The sequence below is a fragment of the Lacerta agilis genome, chromosome 2 (genome assembly GCF_009819535.1).
Source record: "Lacerta agilis isolate rLacAgi1 chromosome 2, rLacAgi1.pri, whole genome shotgun sequence".
NCBI classification, from domain to species: Eukaryota; Metazoa; Chordata; class Lepidosauria; order Squamata; family Lacertidae; genus Lacerta; species Lacerta agilis.
The window spans coordinates 52,061,206-52,080,795 of NC_046313.1; positions in this window are offsets into that span (position 1 = coordinate 52,061,206).

The window sequence follows — 19,590 nt, forward strand, 5'->3', positions numbered from 1 at the left end:
AAGGCGGTTGTTGTTTCAGGTGTCCTCCTGGGAAACTGTTTTCTTAGAAACAGGAAAGACCTCATGCTCCTCAGATGCCTTTGGATGTCAACAGGGGGGGGACGGACCAGCATACCATCTTCTTCTCCTATCCCCATCCTATTGTATTTCTTGAAGTCACTGCAGTTCAAGGGAGAACAGATCCAGGGACAGAGGGAAGGGGAGAGGTAATCATCCCACTTCTAGAGGTTAAAAGAATTTTCTCTGTTGTTTATGTTCTTCCAGCTACTGAAAAACTGGAGTTGCCACTATTCCTTTATAGGATCTGCAGGCTACTCCTATGCAGATTTGCTAGGGTAATAATAATAATAATAATAATAATAATAATAATAATAATAATAATAATAATTTATTATTTATACCCCGCCCATCTGGCTGGGTTTCCCCAGCCACTCTGGGTGGCTTCCAACAAAATGTTAAAATACAATAATCTATTAAACATTAAAAGTTTCCCTAAACAGGGCTGCTTTCTGGTAGTTGTTTTTCTCTTTGACATCTGGTGGGAGGGTGTTCCACAGGGTGAGTGCCACTACCGAGAAGGCCCTCTGCCTGTTTCCCTGTAACTTGGCTTCTTGCAGCGAGGGAACCGCCAGAAGGCCCTCGGCACTGGACCTCAGTGTCCGGGCAGAACAATGGGGGTGGAGACGCTCCTTCAAGTATACTGGACCAAGGTCGTTTAGGGCTCAGAATTGTGCTCAGAAACGTACTGGGAGCCAATGTAGGTCTTTCAAGACCGGTGTTATGTGGTCTCTGTGGCTGCTCCCAGTCACCAGTCTAGCTGCTGCAATCTGGATTAGTTGTAGTTTCCGGGTCACCTTCAAAGGTAGCCCCACATAGAGTGCATTGCAGTAATCCAAGCGAGAGATAACTAGAGCATGCACCACTCTGGCAAGACAGAGTGATCACTTACACAACACACACACACACACACACACACACGAGACCTAGATTTGTATAAAATTTGCATAGGCCAATTTATGGCCTGGATCCAACTCACTGACACTCTAGAGGAAGCCAGCATAAGAGCTTTCCCCTCTGGTAAGCAGAAATGCTTGCGGTGATGGGATGATCAGAAGAGCATGGTGTTGAATTCTTCCTTTACTGTATAGATGGAAATTTAGAAATAGTCACTACTGAAATAGTAATGCAGCACATCTCACCGTGGTGAAGAGACTGTGGACTCAGCTACATTGGCAAAGAAAAAGCGCTTTGTATATGATTTGTTTGTGCATTCTAACACTGTGACACCAGATGGCGCTGTGGAGTTCCGGTTTTGCTAACCCGATTTCTCATACAAAGTTTAAAACGAGTTTAACTGAAATGCTTCTTTGAGGTGTCTAAGATCCTGCCTGTGACTAGGTAGACTGTGTGTGCCTGCTCAGTCCCCTGTCCCTTGTTGCAAACCACTCTGAATATGTCAAATGGAAAGCAGGTTATAAACATTCATAAACAAGTAAAATAATTAGGAATGTAAACTTTCATGAATTACTTGTGCATCCCATTTTTATCCAGGTTTACTCAGAACTGTCCACATAATTTCAATAGGACCTACTCTAGAGCAAGTGTGCTTAGGGTTACAGTCTTACATTTCTCAGCAAAATTTCAAGGCCCTCATTTTGGAGAAGCCATCAGCATATGTCTCTGTTCCACATCAACAAATAAGGGCAAAAATCATTGTTGGTGATTTTCAATGCATTTTTAAATTCAATCAAAAGTGACAAACGTCTTGAAACAAGCCAGCAGTTACTTAAAAGTCTCTCCCAACTCTATAATTCTATTATCTGTTCTATTATCTATCAGATAAAAGAAGTCAAAACTCTTATCATTTAGCTGATTTCGCTTCCATTATTACTTCTGTATAATTTTGGAAAGACAAAAATGTCACTCTGCTCCTACAAGCCAAAAATCTGGCCTCCCTACCCTTGCCTTCAGCACTCTTCTGAATGTGATGCAAAAATTCCAGTCAGGTCCACCTCAATTCATTTTGCTTAGGGGGGAAATTCCTCTCTCCCACATCTATATGCGGGACTTGATTCCTTGATGCAGGTTCCGGGAGAAACGACTTCAGCCCAGATAGGACATTCCTGGACCAGGACTATGAACCTTTTGTGCACTTGTTGTTTCAGGTGTCCAGTATCACAGCCCCCATTCGGGACAGGAAGTGTCCCATGTCACACTGTTTTGTCCTCTTGTAGCCTGATATCAAAGGATCAGCTAGCCAGTTCCTGTGATCAGTAGATGGGGGTTTGGTTACTCTCCCATCTCATCCCACCCCCCCACCCCGGCTGTTACGACTGTGAATGTGCCTGGCTGCCAAACATGGAACAAGACAAGGCTTTATTTAAGAGCCTTCCTTCATTTTCTTGAGGGGGGGGGGAATACAAATCTTTCCATTAAAACTCTAAGCCCAGCTTTGAAGCCCGTCCAATGAAGGAATGATAAGACTGTGCAGTGTAAGGAATGCACAATTCATAATTTCTTCCTTAAATCAACGTCAGTAACACTGGTGCGCACACGTAATTTAATTTTCTTCACTCTGTGCTCTCCAGAGGCATGCAAGCTCACTGCACCGCATCGCTTTAAAATCTCCTGGTACATTTTCATCGTGGCCAAGAAGCAGGTGTCTGAATGGACAAAACGGCACATCATTGGTGTTCGCTAAAAGCTAGAGGCATACTGGGAAGGTTTTTTATCCCCTGCCCAGTATGAAAAGCCACTTGGAACAAGGACAGTCTCAGCCAGCAGAGCCCACAGTAAAGAAGTAGAACTATCGTCCATGAACCTTCAAGATAGGGCCTTGGAAAAAAGCCAGAAGATTGCCTTGCCAAGTCCCCAGCAGGATGGGAGCTCAACATCATCCCCGGTCTGTCTCCTTCCTGGATTGGTGGAGAAGAATTGGGAAGTTCCTACCGAGCAGGTTCTTGCGCTCTGGCTCTTGTGCATTCACTACAAGCTCTCTGTCCCAATCCACATAGGAGCAGGGCTTGGAAACATGAAATGCTCCCACAACACTGTAGCTCAGAGTCATGACGACATGTACGTTTTACACCACCGAATCTACCAATTCACTTTTCAAAAATAGTAACAATGGAAGAAATCCAGTGGCTAAACTTCCAAAATCTCACTGCTTCACCAGTGAAATGTGCAAAAGTAAATAAGGCTCTCACCAAAATTTTAAAAAAGCTACTGATGACAAAAATGAGCCCCCCCCCTCCCTGACTCCTCACACTGTGCTCTCCCTGTATCTCCCAAAATTGGCTCTGGGTGGCATCAGGAGCTGTACATGGTGGGGAGGAGAGGGGGGATCGTTCCTTTAGGGAAGGTGATAAGCTTGCCCAGACTGAACATTTGTCATAGCATAACACTGAAGTTATTTTACAAAATAATAACCTGTCTCAGAGCCACTTCCGTCATAATGATTTGCTACCAAAATATCAATCTCCATGTAGAAAGGGGGGGAATGTGCTCTGAAATCTCTTGAACAGAAGCTTGAATGCATTATTATTATTATTATTATTATTATTATTATTATTATTTGCAAGCATAATGACTGGGAAGTAGACACAGGGAAAGACAAAGAACACATTTTTTTTCCTGCATGGGGAGATGATCCCCATTGAGGAAATTGTCATCTTGGTCATGGCCTCCACTGGTATGAAGGCCAGAATTGCCCAAGGAAATTAGTCTAGCAAGTTTAGCATTCAGTGGAGGAACTAAATGCAAGCACTTCACAGAGCGGAGAGAGTCAGCCTCAAGAATGTGCTGATGCAATTAGGTCAAGTCAGTGACTGTGGCCCATTTTAAAAATAGGCCACTCTTGTCTTCTTCTTTTTTTTAAACCTTCCCTTTTTTCATTGTGCAGTGGTGCTCAAAAAGAACAGGAATCTATACTGCAGGGTTGTCATCAGCAGCTGGATCCTTATTCCCATTTTGGGGGTCCCAACACCAGCTTAACCACTTTCACAAAGGTTCATAATGCTCTTAAGTCAAGGACAGGGGACATTTTGCAGGATGAGGTCCCCAGTCCCTCATCCAACTGAGCTAAATAAAAAAGGGGAGGAGGCCACTCGTGCTGTCATACACACATAAGTCTCCATTCATACGTGTGTGTGTGTGTGTATACACACAAACACAAAGCAATCAGATTTGAAAAATAATCACTGGAGCTTCTCTCAAATTCTAATAGCAAGCCTGGGCTGGGTGGCAGTTGATCTTCATGGAGACTGCAGTGAAGGGCAGGATTCATTCTCCCCTCCTGAGCTGTAGTCTTCACAAAGATCACTGAGATTTTCTGATCGAACATTTTGGGCTCGGCTGGCCTTTAGTGTGGCAGGCCTTGCCCTGTGGATCTCCTTGCCAAGAAACAAAAGCATCCATGCAGCAAGAAACAAAAGCAGGCTTCCCTCGAAATGAGCTAAAGGAAATAAATGCTTATTACTGGAGAAATAAATATCAATAATGGTCCTCAAGTAGAAACTAAGGCAAGGCCAAAAACATCACATAACTTTTGATTCCAGAAAGAATGTCACTTCACTCATGCTTTGGCAAAACAACTATGTCCATCTTTAAAATTAATAGTTTGAATTCCCTCTTTCATATATATATATATATATCTGACAACCCCTATATTGAACAGAATGTACCAACAAGAATCGATGTTCAACACACACAGCAAGCAAAAGGGTAATCCAATTCTACATAGCTGAAAATAGTACCAGGAACTTTATAATTATAGGATGGATTTCCTTGGTTGCAAGCCCGGCAAAAGTTTTCAGTGCTGGTCCAGCTGCTACTTTTCCACCATGGTTTCTCACAGCACTAATCCAGCCAGCCTCAAGCTACTGCAAGCTTCCCTGCCTGTGTGCGCAGATGCAAGGCCTGAGACATTTCCCTTTGAGTTGCCAGTTTGTCACTAGCCCAGTGCCCTTAATCCAGTCTTTGGCCCGTTTTTCTTTGCTAGTGAGAAAAACGGCACCAGCTCAAACTGCCCGGATCAAACTCTGACATTTGGCAAGGCTGAATTTATTGGAAGCCTCTTGCCCCAGCATACTGCTGAGCACACAGCATGAACAGGGAAAAAACCACATGGTGGACAGGAAAGCAAAGCAAGTTGCTCTTTGGAATTTAAAGCCCACTTAAATTCCTGATTCCTGCCCCCCCTCCCTTTTGCACTTTGTGCAGCTGTTTCATTTAACACCCTGAGAATTAGTCATCCTGCTTTTGCTTCACTCCCCCCTCCCTGCTCCACCTCCCGGCACCCATCGTCCATAGCGATGATAGCCAGGTGCAGGGGAAAACCGCTCTGGACTCTGTCAACTGTACGAATGCGGCCATATGGGCCAAGCTGGGATCTGGGTTAGTCTTCAGAAGGCGAGCGCGGCCAGGCCACAAAAAGGACCTTAGGTCAAGTTAGAAGTGGCACAAACATCTGGGACTCCTGAGCAAAGAGCTGCGAGTAAAAATACATATATCTGTCAGCCTGAAACAACACTCCTGTAGCTCTGTGTACAAAACCTTGAGAAAACTGTGTCAGCGCTGCTTCAAGGGTCAGATGTAATCAGTAGTGTTTTAAAGAAATAGCACCCAGTGCTCTTTCGCAGGCAGGAGAAGGATGCCGGCAGAGATTGATTAACTAAACGGCAACCTCTGCACCAAGGCTGAACTCCGATGTACACTAGGGCCAAAAATGCACATGGTAATGTATACCCATGGAATAAAAGCTTGCTGTTTGGCAGGGGTAGAGTTTGGAATTAAGGTATCAGCTTGGGGAGGGGATGCTTAACCCTTCCTGCTTGTTGCTTCTCTACTCTCAATTACTCTGCACCAGAGCAAAAAAAAGAAAAGAGAAAAAAAAGCTAATGCTATTCTAGGCTGCATCCCATAATAATAATTCCAGATCAAGGGAAGTAATAGTACCATTCTATTCCGCCTTGGTTAGACCACACCTGGTGTGCTGTATCCCGTTCTGGGCACCACAATTTAAGAAGGATATTGACAAGCTGGAATGTGTGCAGAGGAGGGCGACCAAGATGATCAAGGGTCTGGAAACCAAACCGTATGAGAAACGGCTGAGAGAGTACATTTAGCCTGGTAAAGAGGAGACTAGGAAGAGATATGATAGCCATTTCCCCATATCTAAAGGGCTGTCACATGGAAGGTGGAGCAAGCTTGTTTTCTGCTGCTCTGGAGAGCAGGACTCGTATCAATGAATTCAAGTTACGACAAGATTCCAACAAAGCACCAGGAAGAACTTTCTGACCGTTAGAGCTGTTTGACAACGGAATGGACTCCCTCGGGAGGTTGTGGACTCTCCCTCCTTGGAGATTTTTAAGAGAAGGTTGGGTGGCCATCTGTCATGGATGCTTTAGTTGAGACTCCTGCGTTGTAGGGGGTTGGACTAGATGACCCTTGGGATCCCTTCCAACTCTATGATTCTATGAAGCTATTCCCACCCCCCAAAAAAATCTTCTTGCATCGTGTTGCTTGGCCATCATGTGGCAGGAAGCCTCACTGAACACACTGACATGTTTCCAAGAAATCACCCATAGGGCTGGGGTTTTAGGAGATAGTCTCAGTGAAGGGATGTTTAAATAAAAGGTATTGGGCGGGGGCAAGATGAGGTGTCTCAAATTATGCAAGGTTTGGAGAAAGTGGCGAAGGAGGCATTTTTCTTTCTCTCCCATAATACTCAGGGTCATCCAGTGAAGAAGGATTCAGGCCAGACAAAAGAAAATACTTCACACAGCACATAGTTAAACTATGGAATTTACTCCCACAAGAGGCAGCGTTGGCCACCAACATGGACAGCTTTAAAAGAAGATTAGAAAAAATCCATGGAGGATAAGGCTATCATTACTAGCCATGCCGTCCACTGTCCAAGGCAGTATGGCTCTGAATACCCGTTGCTGTAGACTGCAATTGGGAAGAGCAGAGTTGCGCGCAGCTCTTGGTTGCAGTTTTCCCACAAGCATCTGATTGGCAGCTGTGGGAACAGAATGCTGGACTAGATAAACTTTTGTTCTGATCCAGCGGGGATCATCCTAAATTCTTATCCAAGTAAACAACAACCTCAGACATCTTTTCGGCACTAGGGTCAAGACGTTCCTCTACTCCCAGGCGTTTGTTGGGATCAGATGGCTGCTTTTGTGCCTTTTTTGAGCACAGATTATCTCTGTTGTTTTGTCTGGCTGTGATACTAAGACGTTGTTGATACTGTTTTGTACTGCTGCCTTGTTTTAACTTTTGTCTGTTTTAATCTGCTGTAAGATGCCTTGAGTCGCTTGGAGAAATAGGAATTGAAGAACTCTAATAAACTAAGCTATAGAGAGGAATGATGACTCATGGAGAAATCCAGGATGCCACAAATATGTCTCTTCTCCCTGTCTCTCTCTCCCTCTGTGTGTGTGTGTGTGTGTGTGTGTGTGTGTGTGTGTGTGTGTGCGTGTGTGTGTGTGTGTGTGTGTTTAATGCACCAAATAAAAAGGAAGATGCAGAATAGTGGACCTTCTTCCACATCATCCACAACAAATGAATTCCTGCTATGCAAATAGCCCTGAAAGGGTTGAAGTGGCTGTTGTTAGAAACAGGACACTAGCCTAAACTTTAAAATGTGTATGTATGTCTTTGGGTGGGAGGAAGTAGTGGGTGGATAGTGATGGAATGCTGTGTGTGAATGAAACAATGAGGGTGAAAGGGATGTGAGAAAGAGAGAATGAATGGGTGACTGGAGTGCATGCTTGTGTGTGTGTGTGAATAGTTGTATGGATTGTGTTTGAATAAGAAGGAAAGAGAGTGGGATGACTCCCGCCCTTCTCCTTGCTCCACTCATGTTTGGATCTGGCCCCACCCAGTACCAGCACACAGACCTGAGGAGGGAAAGTATTACTCACCCGCTGTCTAATGGGGCCCACTTGTCTTTTACACAATGGTTTTTCATCAAGACCGATACTAACAATGTAATACCAAAACATTTCCTAGAAGAATAAAGGAAATAAACTGACAGAAGAGGGACCAAGAACCTTGATGCTTATTGGTGAGATATCGTTCCCCTCACACAAGGCTGCTGTGACCAAATATTTGGAAATTTCTACAAGGCTCCTGAGCATTTCCCAGACAAATTATCTCATTAGCTTATGTTTGACATCACATAAACCCTCTCTTCTTTTGTGAACTTGAGCACTTACTGTACCATCTTATATAGAAAGCACCAAAGAATGAAATATTCCACTGAAATAAAAGTCTGATCACGCATCAAAGAATATTCTTCTTCAAGGATACAGTTCTAAATACAATTACAATCCCCGTCGGGGGTGGAAGGCTCCATCGATTTCAGCCTTCTTAGTTTCTCACTTTTCCTGTCTTAAATTCAGTTCTCAATATTCTTGCAGCAATTTGTGAATCTTGAAAAACCTCGTTAAAATTCTTCAGCATTTTAGTGTGAATTCATCCCAATAAGCATATTTCTGAATGCAGTTTTGACTAATGTACACATTTATGCAAACTCCATTGGTGGGGTCAGGAGAACCCTGCAACAGTGCATGGGGCAGGGAGAGGAGTGGGGGAAATCTTTCATTCTGGCAAGCTGGAATGCTTGCGTAGATGGAACGAGTGGAAGAGCGCAATGTTGAATTCCACCCATTCTATCTCACTGTTGCGGGGGGAACTGTGACCTGTGTGCCTGCTCAGTCTTCTCTTCAGGTGAAAGCAACCGAAGGCCAACTCCTGCTGTCCCTCCTTAAGGGTTCTTTCTTTTTAAACCAGCCTTCAACCAGACAGCCCTTCAATAACAGCAGTCCCCTGACAACCCTCAAAATACAGCACAGTCCACTGTGAAGTAGAATGCATGGCCACCAAGGAACACTAGAAATGGTGATCTGGGTATTCTACATCCACCTCTTCTGATGGGCCTTTAGTTGGCCCAGGCAAAGTTGGCCCACCCCATGAGATGTCAACGAGATATGTAACTATACCAACCTTTAGAAGATATATGAAGGCAGCCCTGTATAGGGAAGGTTTTTTTTTAAGTTTAATATTTTATTATGTTTTTATATATGCTGGAAGCCGTTCAGAGTGGCTGGGGCAACCCAGTGAGATGGACAGGGTACTAATAAACAATTATTATTATTATTATTATTATTATTATTATTATTATTATTATTAGACAGAGAGTTAGCCTGAGTACCACAGATATGCATGTTTGAAAGATGGATGTGTACTGCACAGAGAGGGAGCATAGAGGGAGAGAATGTGCCCAGTACCAAAGACAACAGGAATGTAAACATGCCTTAGGTCTGATTATGGAAAGTGCTTTGGCAGAGTGAAAACTGTGGCACAAAGAACTACTCTCTAGATATTCCAAGCTATGGCCTTCATTCAATATAGCATTTACAACTAGACAGTACGGTCCAGCTCTTTCCTTAAAAGGTGACTTCCTCAGTTTGGCAGGCATCAGGCCGGCAATAAAATGACCTTATGTCCGAGGACAGTGTCAAATTAAATAAGCAGCTGAAGAAGAAATCTCTCTCTCCCTCTCATATCCCTTGCCTATGCGCAGTCCTTTTACGGATTCCCTTCTGCTTTGTCTGAGAGAGCAAAGGCAACTTTTCTCCGCTTGAAACAAAATGCTACTGAAGCAAGCAAGCCCCACTGCGCTCTTTTGGCAGGCAACCAAACAGGCAGCAGCCTGAGAGCAACACATCACACACACACACACTGGCCTTCATCACATCAGCTAAGTTAAATTATTTTAAAATATGCAGAAAACAGGTGGGTAAAAATGAAGGCATTGCCATCAAGATCGAGAAGGAAGAGGACTAGATAAGTAAAATGTGTAATTAAAGAAAAAGAGAGTTATAAGCAGCTCAGGCAACATGGTTTTTGAAGGTGGCTTCTCCCTGGCTATTTGCTTTTCATGAGAAGACTCGTTGTTTCCTTGCTTTTCAGCTGTTTCAGCTTAGGCTGGGCCATTCTCTCCCTTTCCTTTCCTTTTTTGTTCAGCATTCACAGTGCTCCTTGTTCTGATCTGCTATCCATAACATTTGGTTCCAGACCACGTGGCACACTGACTCCCAAAAGACTGCCTCGAAAACTGAACAAAATGCTTTTCGTTTACACTTTCATTTATGTCAAGCCATTCAAAAGGGCTTGTTTTCACATCTTACCAAGCTCCCGTGAGAATTAATTCCAAGTATGGATAATTCTCTCTCTTTTTGTGTGCGTAGGGGGAGAAACCAACTTTTTTTCAGGTGATCCTTTGAATGCAACCATCAGGTACCCAAACGGTGACAGAATGTGCTTATCGATACCGAGTAATTCCTTGTAATAAGCAGCTTTTAAAAGTATCACAGCATTCCACACCAGTTCACCATTTGCCCTCTAATTTTCAGCAGAGAACAGACTTAATGCTGGAGAACAAAGGCTTCTCTAACAATGGACTGTTCCATTGTTAGCAGGTGGAAAAGGAGAAAACTGGCAATTATAGTATTAAAACATTGTGAGGCGCTCCTGGAATGAACGAAAAACAAACCCCTTCATTGTGACAAAATAGTTGCCCTCTGCAATCATGCCCACTTCTAAAATGTTGTATTAAAGGTTTTCCATTAATGCTTTGCTATTAGCCATGGACCAGCTCATGCCAGAACAGTGGATCAGGTTTCAGATTCTGCTCAGGTTGGATTCAGACTTCCATGCCATTCATGTGATTACAATTATTACCGCACAGCCCGGTTTCTTGAACTTTTCCACCTGTGGAGCCACATAAGTCAAATGTAATCTGGTTTACAGAGCTGCCAATTTCTGCAAAATGCACCACTGCATGGTAAATATCAATAATTACAGCAACAGGGCAAACTATGGACAAAACATCAAGTTTAAGATATACCAAGGATTAACTTTACTAGGTAGGCCCATGTTAGGAGGAAAAGTCACTTTGTGGTGCACCATGTGCACTATATGTTTAAAGCACTATCACCCCACATTGAACAATCATGGCTTCCCTCCAAGAATCATGGGAACTGTAGATTAAGGATGCTGAGAGTTGCGAGGAGAACCCAATTCTCCTCACAGGGGTACAATCAGTTTAACAATCAATCCCTCTTCCCCAGGAACTTGCGTGCAAATAGAAAGAAGGAAGGAATACGACTGACAATTTTAAAGGTAAAAGAGGTACATTTCATGTAAAACTTTCCATTCAGTTCTGGAGATCTACAAAGTCCCCCCCCCCCCTGCAACGCTATGGTTTTATGATTGTAGAAATTCAGAGCAAGGTAGTTGTTTACTTCCGAGTAAACATGTTTATTTCCGACAACATGTTCAGAGCACATTGGTTGTCTGGAACATAGAGTCCAGCATACAGTCATTGTCACTAATTTCTTGCATACATTACTGTACTCCTCTTTGATAGTGATTTCAAACTGCCTCCAGCACCTAAGACAGAACTAGAGCACCTGCATATTAGCTATGCTAATTCAGTGGTGAATGTGCTTTGTAGAAATAGCATATGTTCCTTGGATATAGGACTCTTGGGTAGCCACATCCAGGCAAGAACCAAGGACTCCGGATTATGCGGGGTCAAGAGCCACACAAGAGGAATTAAATTGAAAACTGAAGGAAGAACAAGAGGTCCCAGAGTGAGAAAAGACCAGAAGCAAGCTCCAGCCCTCTCCAAGATCAATAGCATTAATTTGTGCTCGGCACAAATGTTTATTACACCGCAGATATTTGGACTGCGGCCTCACTGCCCCAGGATGCAAGCGAAGCCAAGGATGTAGTGAGAGTCAAAGGTGGATTGGATATCAATACATTTGCCAAAGAAAGCTCAAAGTAAGGATTTTAAGGAAGGGTAGGAAACATGAATGACTCGTGGTCTGTCAATCTATTCTCCAAATTCTAGGGACTGGATGTTATTCGAAGCATGAAGACTGTCTTACGACTTATTGTTGTAGGAATGCTGGTTTCTCCTCTGTACCACCATGGGCATGAATCCAGACTAGGTAGGTCATATGTAAACCTCCCAAGATTATACTTTAGAAAGAAGAAAATGAAAAGTCATGTAACTCGTTGACTCCGTAATCCATGTTTTATGTAACTTGTGGTCATATTTTTTAAAAAAGGAAGAAAAGCTAGCCCCGGGGGGGGGGGGGAATCCTATATAAAGAAACAGTAAACCACCAAAGAGCCCTCTTGTACTCTTTGATGCTCCCTGCAGACAGTAAACCTCGAAGCATTCATTAAAAATCTTAATCCAGTTCAAAAATGGCTTTTGAGTAGTTTCAGAGAAGTGGCTTGGACAGGACCAAAACTAGCCATCCTCACTGGGTTCAAAATTTGTTCCAAATGGTCACCACATCTAAAGTTTTATCCTCTTGCTGGATTAAAAAAAAAAAAGAGTTCCTCTAAAGGACTCTGGTACAGGAACATAGACAAAATATGGAATTCCTTCTCTAAGCACCATGGCTTGTCTATACCATGGAAGAAGTAGTTTTGGTAACCAAAGTTTTAATTTCATTTTATATATTCCGTTTTTATTCTGCTCTTCCTCCCAAAGGAGCCCCCAGGGTAAACACCAAAAAGCAAAACAATAACTATGTCAAAAGATTTCTAGATTCCTGCCACTCTTATCTGAGGTTAATAATAATAATAATAATAATTTTGTTTGTTTGTTTGTTTGTTTGTTTATACCCCACCCATCTGGCTGCGTTTCCCCAGCCACTCTGGGCAGCTTCCAACAAAATATTAAAATACAGTAGTCCATCAAACATTAAAAACTTCCCTAAACAGGGCTGCCTTCAGATGTCTTCTAAAAGTCTGGTAGTTGTTGTTCTCTTTGACATCTGGTGGGAGGGCGTTCCACAGGGTGGGTGCCACTACCGAGAAGGCCCTCTGCCTGGTTTCCTGTAACTTGGCTTCTCGCAGTGAGGGAACTGCCAGAAGGCCCTCGGCGCTGGACCTCAGTGTCCAGGCTGAACAATGGGGGTGGAGACGCTCCTTCAAGTATACTGACCAAGGCCGTTTAGAGCTTTAAAGGTCAGCACCAACACTTTGAATTGTGCTTGGAAATGTACTGGGAGCCGATGTAGGTCTTTCAAGACCGGTGTTATGTGGTCTCGGCGGCCACTCCCAGTCACCAGTCTAGCTGCTGCATTCTGGATTAGTTGTAGTTTCCAGGTCACCTTCAAAGGTAGCCCCACATGGAGCACATTGCAGTAATCCAAGTGAGAGATAACCAGAGCATGCACCACTCTGGAGAGACAGTCTGCGGGCAGGTAGGGTCTCAGCCTGCGTACCAGATGGAGCTGGTAAACAGCTGCCCTGGACACAGAATTGACCTGCACCTCCATGGACAGCTGTGAGTCCAAAATGACTCCCAGGCTGCACACCTGGTCCTTCAGGGGCACAGTTCCCCATTCAGGACCAGGCAGTCCTCCACACCTGCCCACCTCCTGTCCCCCAAGAACAGTACTTTCGTCTTGTCAGGATTCAACCTCAATCTGTTAGCCACCATCCGCCTCCAACCGCCTCCAGGCGCTCACACAGGACCTTCACTGCCTTCACTGCTTCTGATTTAAAGGAGAGGTAGAGCTGGGTATCATCTGCATACTGGTGATCACCCAGCCCAAACCTCCTGATGATCTCTCCCAGCGGCTGCATGTAGATGTTGAAAAGCATGAGGGAGAGGACAGAACCCACAAGTGAGAGCCTAGGGGTCTGAACACTCATCCCCCACCACCAAGTGGGGCCCAGGAGGAAGGAGCGGGACCACTGTATAACAGTGCCCCCAGCTCCCAGCCCCAGACAATCCTGAAGGATGATATGGTCAATGATATCAAAAGCCACTGAGAGATCCAGCACCTTATGGTGCTGGAGGAGACTCTTGAGAATCCCATGGACTGCAAGAAGATCAAACCTATCCATCCTTAAAGAAATCAGGCCTGAGTGCTCACTGGAAGGGCAGATCCTGAAGTTGAGGCTCCAGTACTTTGGCCACCTCATGAGAAGAGAAGACTCCCTAGAAAAGACCCTGATGTTGGGAAAGATGGAGGGCACATGGAGAAGGGGACGACAGAGGATGAGATGGTTGGACAGTGTTCTCGAAGCTACTAACATGAGTTTGGCCAAATTGCAAGAGGCAGTGAAGGATAGGCGTGCCTGGCGTGCTCTGGTCCATGGGGTCACGAAGAGTCGGACACGACTGAACGACTGAACAACAACAAGCACAACACCCGGCTGCTGCAGGTGCACGATCAAATATTTTTAAAGGTCCTTCTGACAATCTTAGTGCAGCACCTTTCATAGGAAGCAGCACAATTACTAGCAATTGCAGTTTGTGGTCAGGCACAACAAGCCTCCCTAATCCCACTTTCAAAATTAATCCCAAAAACAACAGAGGCGACTACTTATATTGAAAACACACACACAACTCAGTTGAGTCAAGCAATTGCCACACACACACCCCATCTTGCATATTTGCCTCCTTTATTCAAGGACTCAAGTGTTAGCAGAAGCTGGTAATACCTCAAAGTAACACTTCATGACAGGAAGGACCTAGATTGCCAATTAACACCCACTGCCTAAGGCAGTTTCTTTGCCTAGTGTTGACTGATAGAAACAGCTGTGATAAAGTGATAAAATGCAAGGTCTTCCTTTTTCCAGTTGAGGCAAGAAGAGGATCTCAGCTGCACACTCTCATTCATCCCTGTTGAATGCAACTCCTTTGTCAGTCACTCAATAACCTATATTATACTAGAACCACTGGATGAGAAATGGACACACACACCCCAGAATGGGCAGTGTTGCTTGTCCTCAACATCCATCTACATCCTAGAAGCACAATAGAACAGCATGATCACAAAAAATTGTTGTCAGGATTTTATTCCTACACTCGAAAGTTGTTGTTGTTTTTTTGTAAATACTGTGTTTGTGAAGGTGCTATTGAGTACATGGAGAGTAGCCCACCTGCTAGATATTGACCTGTGCATCTGCCATGCCACCTAGCCAGTGTGCCATCAATGTCAGTCTATGGAGACCTATGTCAGTACGTGTACAGAGGCATATATTCCTCAGCGAGCATTGCCCATATACATTATCTCTCAGCCTTACCACTAGGAGGTAGTTCATTGTGTGCCAGTCCCATGGCAGAGCATCCAAACAGTGGTGTCTCATGGGGCAGGTGATCCATAGAGCTGCCCTCCTAACACTGTGAACTGCCCTGAGACCTCCGGGTATAGGGCAGAATATAAATTCATAAAATAAAATAACACTGGTGGAACTGTTATTTACCTAGATAGGACTTGGCTGAGGGCAGGGCAGCAACTATTCTGCGCATTCCGTGCATTCCGTGGCCAGATTGCAACCAGCAATTTTGTGGAATTTCACTAATGTGAAAACTTTTAAGTGCCTTGAAAAATTCCAGGTGTTCCTAAGGCAATCAAAAGTGCAAAACTGCTTACCTAAAACTCACCCAATTTTCTTTTTCAACATCCTGCTGTTTCTGCCTAGAAAATTACACCAGGAACCGATTAAGTGTACAGCTTTTAGATTAAACGTGTAGTACAGTACTTGAAAATGTCTACATTAATTTGCAAGAAAGGGAAAATAAACTGAATTATTGGGGGGGGGGGAACCAGTGAGTTGTGCCACTTTGAAACAATAAACAGAATCCCAATATTCACACACTGTACCTGAAAAAAACCTACAGTGTCAGCTGTGTTATTTTATTTCTATATATCCTATATTGCTCATTTGCCTCAAGGAGGCAATTTCCTATGTCACCCTTCTGTGCAATTTGTTTCAATCGCTCATTATTTTCCTTGGCTCCGAATCAGCTGTGAGGTCACCTAGGAGTACCAGGGAGATGCTGGAGACTGTTTGGCTGGCTCAGTCTTTTTTGAGCAACTCAGAAATGCAGCTTCTTTGCTTAGTGCTGATTCGGCCCTAGTTCAATCCCCTGGAATTACAGCACAGTCCTATGAAGGAAGTCCCACTTAGTTCAATGAGACTTGCCGTACTCTCAGGTAAATGTACACAAGATTGCAGGCTAATAACTTTTGCTATGTAGTAGTATCTGCAGCCCTGAAGATAAGGGCTGCGATTTCCTAGGGACTACAGCACAGCAATAAATGAACAGTCTTACGCAAGGCAGGAACAACTTTACAGTGACTTTGGAGTCTAGATTATTTAAAAGATGCTTGAATCTGAATTCTGCAGCTCAGGAGATTTGTGTTTAATTTTACTTACAAGTGTCTTATTAGGGCTGCCATCCAATTAAAGAAACCTTGATTACTCAGTCTGCATATGCTTTTATGTTAATTAAGAATGCTCTCTTTGGGGAAAAGCACACTTTGCTTTCAAATAATATGGGCACATATCATAACAAGCATTATTTGCAGCTGGGGGGGGGAGGCATTTCTTCCTGTGAGAGAAAGGGGCATGGCTTTTCTAAGAGGTACCTGCCACCTGCAATTTTGTAAGTGTGATATTAAAAACATTGTAAAAAAGTTGATTGCAAGGTCCACACCTCTGTAGTTTCATCAGTGCTCTCAATGCAGAGGCTCCCACATATCACCCATAGGGCACATGCAACACGTGGAGTTTACATTCGCACACCGTATATCACTGGAGGATCTCAATTCTTTTTAAAAATAAGTCTGAGCACACCGTTTCAGAGCCAGGTAAAGGAGGCCTCTTGGCTCAAGCTTCATAAATAGACACACACCAAAATTGAAAGCACATTCTTTCCCCCACAGAATCCTGAGGTCTGCAGTCGTGAAGGGCACCGGGGACTGTAGCTCTGCGAAGGTAGACTATGGTTCTCAGGATTATTTGGGGGAAATAATGTGCTTTAAACACATGGTGTGTACGCAGCCTTGGATGGCAATGTTAAACCATACATCCGGATAGTAAGTGCCTACATTTTGAACTCTGTAGGCTTCCTTTTGAACAGACAGACATACATGTGCACTTTATCTTGGTCTGTGCAGAGGCAGACTAAATCGTAAGTGTGGCGGGCGGGGAGAACTACATGCCCTACAGATGATAAAGCACCAATGGAGGATAAATAAAAGCAACTTAAAGGCCTGTGGAAAACAGGTGCTCTATTGCTCCATCCCCACCCCAACACCATCAGTCAACAACATTATAATTAGGTGCACAGAGCGCTTCTGGCCTGATTTTCACACCCAACTGGGCTGTTGGAAAAGAGAGGAAAGCGTTTGCACTTTCATGCCACCTGCGAGCACCACGTTCCCTCAGGAAGGTTTCAGGCAGGGCGATTTTACCAATTCCATTGACACATTTATTAAGTTAACCATCAGTAAATGTTGCTGGACCAAATCTTTTGCAAACAGCACAGTTCTAGGAAGGCAATCTATTGTTTACCACTGCAAATGTTAAAAAATGGAGGAGATGCATGCCTAACCCTGACTGCAGCTGCTTGCCTGTATTGTCTCTGTAGGGTATCTGCATAGCTATACAGCCACTTCCATGCCTTTATAAGAAGATTCAAAAGCAGGGCTGTCTTACCCATAGGTGCTAGGGGTGCGGGGCACCCAGGCAGCAGGCCCTCAGGCGCGCCAGGCCAAGAGTCCAGGGCCCGAGAGTTGAGTCTGGGGAAGAGCTCGCCTGTCGGTCAGAGTGCCGCAGTGGGCTCTTCTACTGCAGACAGCTCTGTGCTGCGAGTTTGGGGGCGACCGAGCCAGCAAAACGCTGAGGCAGCCAGCCAGCCCCGCCCTCCTGCGTGCCTGGGACTGGGCAACGGGGGGGGGCACCGGGCAGATCTTTGCACCCCGGCGCCGCGTATGCTTAAGACAGCCCTGTTCAAAAGAAAAATGTTTTATGATAAGGCACAAAATGCTTTTACTCACCATCCTCTGACTCCACCATTGTAACCATTTAAGAAAGACAAGCTTTTTCTTTATTTATTTCAGGTGAAGTTGACATATTCCATCGCTGGCCTTGGCAAGTTAGGGGAAACTCTTAGTGAGATGGCGGGGAGGAGGGGGAGGAGCCTCCTGGCTGCTCTGCTTTCTCCTCTCTCGTGGTTGTGCTGCTGCCCTCCACCCTGCCCACTTTGCCAGGTGGGGGGAAGCATTCACTAAAAAAGCAAAAGGGGGTAAAAAGCAAACAGATTTAGTGGGTTGTGCAATAAATCGCCTAGTGCCTGCCACTTTCACGTCCTCAGAGTGTCTCTGGACCCCACATGGCTTGTGTGATGCTAGGAAGTGGACACCACACCTGTTTCCTGCCGCTATTGGCCCCATCATCTGTTGCTGCTCATTTGGTGAAGGGTGGGCTCCTGGACCCGGGCTCTGAAATCTAGCCCTAACAGAACCACTGAATGTAATCCCAAAACCCCTCATCTGGCTACAAATCAGGCAATAGACATTGTGTGGGTTTTTCTTTCATCCACAGCAAATTATGAGTGCGTAGCATTATTCAATAGGGAGACATTGGGATGCATAGCCATCAAGGAGGACCTTTCAACCTTGGGGGTTTCAAGTCCATGACTACAGACCTTATCTTAGCTAAAGATTATGCACAAACCTTCCCAAGGTGAGCAAATGTCACTGCTCGGCAGCGGTTCCCCTAAAGATTCATCGACATTGTCTTCTCCCATAGCTATCGTCTTAAGCAGCTGCTTACAGTATATCTGTAATCAGAGCAGCCCCTGGGCTTAGTTAGCAATAAAGAAAGGAGTCCTGTGACAGCACAGGCAATGGGCTTGACAATACACCAGAGATCACGTCTTCTCCAAATTGGTCCGCAGCGCAGATATAGCTCATCATTTCTCATTTCCTGTCCAGTGCAGGGATTTCCTCTTTCTCATATTCTGCTTTGGGAAGTTTGATGCCAGCATCGCCCACGTTGATTCAACTGTTTGCAACTATTTTTAATGGGGACAAGAAAAAGCTTTCAGGAATATTTCCTGTTCTGCAAATGGCACGTTTCAATTCATGCTGAAAATATCACTGTGTTTTGTGTGTGTTTGGATGGTTTTTTTAAAAGACAAAGTAGGCATGTGATTTATATCCTTTTCCTTCTTCTCATTTCTCCCCCACCCTCCCATTTGACAATTTTCACACTACAGTGAATGTTTCATACTATTGATTCAAAAAGTACATATGTTAGCAGTGTTAAAATAAAGTAAAATATCCCTTTGTAGGTTAGCTAGGCAGGCCATTTTTACCATTGGTCTTATACAGTGACAATAATCTTGTATCCCAGGACCTCCATACACACTAACCAGGCTTGCACCCTGGAAAGGTTATTTTGGCGTTACTAATGCAGAGGTTTGACTTCACCCCTGGAGGCACACCCCACTGTCTCTTGAGATAAACAGATGCCAACAGCAAACAGTGGCTACAAAAAATATATATATCCCCATGGCCCACTTGAAAATTGTATCTGAAGAAGTGTGCATGCACACGAAAGCTCATACCAAGAACAAACTTAGTTGGTCTCTAAGGTGCTACTGGAAGGATTTTTTTTTTTTTGAAAATTGCTGAGGGTCTTGGGAACTACTTAATGATTTTTCTGCCTGTTGTTGCGATTGTACTG